Here is a 2,321-nt window from a genome sequence, read left to right on the forward strand (position 1 = left end):
CTGGGAGCCTGCCAAACTTGCATTCAGGTGATCCTGAGCTATCTGAGAGGAAAGGCAGAGCCAATGCCCACTCAACGGGACTTTGTCCTCCCGATGGCAGGCGGGTTATGAAACGTCAGTCCCTGCGTGTGCTGGCATGGCAGGAAGGCTCCTGCCCTCACAATAGCAGCATTCTCTGTGAACTCAGCTGGGAAAGATGAGCACAAAATTGAACCTGAATGCACGCAGGCTTAGAGCCCTTTTCAACAAGATCTCATTAGCCTCTGGCAGTACCAGAGGCAACAGCTGCTGGTTGGATGGGCTTTCTCAGCAGGACTGTCTGGAAGATGGCATGTGTGTGCACATATATATATTCATACTTGCGTATGCTTTCTGTATCTGTAGACTAAAAGCCACAGGTTCTCATGGACAGCCATGCAATCTGGATGCTGCCTCAGGCAGCTGCTGTCAGCGGAGCTTTGTAGGTTGCCTTCCCAGACCCTGGGCACATGGAGCACATCTTTGCCAATGCAGTAAAGTCTTCCTGTCCAGGGATGCTTTCAAAGTGTGAGAAAATCCCGTTCTGGCTTCAGTTACCCTTTCAAAGGGCGGGTTTATCTGTTGCGTCAATACATTTGTGCTGGGATCCAGCAGGACGGGGCATATCCTCTGAGCATGCATTGGCCCAGTAGCTGTTTGTAAGTAAGGATTAATGGGGGGATGAGGCTCTGGAGAGTAACCTGCTGTTCCTTCTGGGATCAGAGACAGAGATTTACCACCGAGCTCACATCATTGTACCACAGGGGCTCTGTTTGTGCTCCAATGGAGGGAGCAGGACAGAGTGCTGGGGGACAGAATCATAGAATCACAGAATCATTAAGGTTAGAAAAGACCACTGAGACCATCTAGTCCAACCATCAGCCCATCACCACCGTGCCCACTAACACATGTCCCTCAGTGCCACGGATAAGGAGGCAGTTCAGCAGCGTGGCTGCCATTTCCCACAGCCTGCCCTTTTATTGGCAATCAAATTAGCTGACACAGGCAAGGGAAAATGTTTACTCAGTTCGAGACCAGCAGTCCTTGTTTTGAAAGCGGAGTTTTATCCTCAGCCCTAACTTCTCCCTGCACAGCATTAATCACTGGTCTGGGAACTGAGGATTTGAACCATCTCCAGAGCTGTACAAGCAGATTTGGTGACTCTCAGCAGTGCTCTGTAAATACGTCCCAGCAGGGAGCTCTGTAAGCAAACAGCTCCTTTGCGAGCAGGAGGGCCTTTCTCCCAGGTTGTTCAACTGGACAGACAGTGCAAGGGAAAAGGGCTGCGCTATTTTGCAGGGACAACGAAAGCACCACAAAGAACAATCTGAAACCACCAACTTACAGTCCAACCATCCACTTTCCTGCAGCCTAGCCAGAGCAGGATTTGTATCGGAGGCAGGAAGCCAGCGGTGTGGCAAAAGCAGCTGTGCTTTGACATCATCTTTGTCCCTCAGCACGTGTGTTACAACACAGGCCGTAACCACACAAGTGTGAACTCGCCTTACCCACAGGGCCTGGTTTCTTAAAAAGCTTTTTGTGCCTGCCAGAGGAAAGGTGTGGTTTCAGGATGCAAATTCTCCTCTAACGCTTTGTGGCAGACTTTTAGAGCAAGGCATCATGCTGCAAGGGATGCAAGACCTCACCTGTATTTTTATTAACATTTCCCTTTCAGAAATGATGCTTTTTGGAGCATTTCTATGCAGTGTTGCAGAAATTCTTTGCATATACATGCATATGGTTGAAAATGTTGAAGAATAAAGAAATAAGGAATGTCTCTACCTTTTAAAGTACTCATTTCTCTTAATGGGCTCTTCCCCTCTTAAGAAATTGCTGGATTTTTGTTGCTGTTGTTGTATTTCTTTTCCTGATGTACACTATTGCCTACCCGTGGGAGCCTGATGCTATCAGGCAAGACTCAGATTATTGAACCACCGAGGATATAAATAAATGCTGTTAAATGGTTTAACTCGATGGCCTTTGCCCTTCCTGGGGGATGGAGCTCATCTTACATCAATATGATTAGCGGAGGAGATTGTGTATTGATTAATTGTCCAGACTCGTGTCTCATTAGCTGGCAGTAGCGTGTGCTACATGACCTTTTTCCGCCAAAATCAGAGCTTTGCTTCATAGTGGCTGGCTGCCCAAATCCGCCAAGCTCTCGCAGGACCATGCTGTCAGCATCTGATAGCTGTCCCTTTAGGGTCAATGACTTTCTGCAGGGGATATCTCTGGGACAGAGCTGAAGCAGGTGGGGCAAAGATCACCCTGCTACTCCCATGCCCGCTGCCTCCTCATGGGGA

The sequence above is a fragment of the Coturnix japonica genome, chromosome 1 (assembly GCF_054131305.1).
Source record: "Coturnix japonica strain WE chromosome 1, WE-NBRP24, whole genome shotgun sequence".
NCBI classification, from domain to species: Eukaryota; Metazoa; Chordata; class Aves; order Galliformes; family Phasianidae; genus Coturnix; species Coturnix japonica.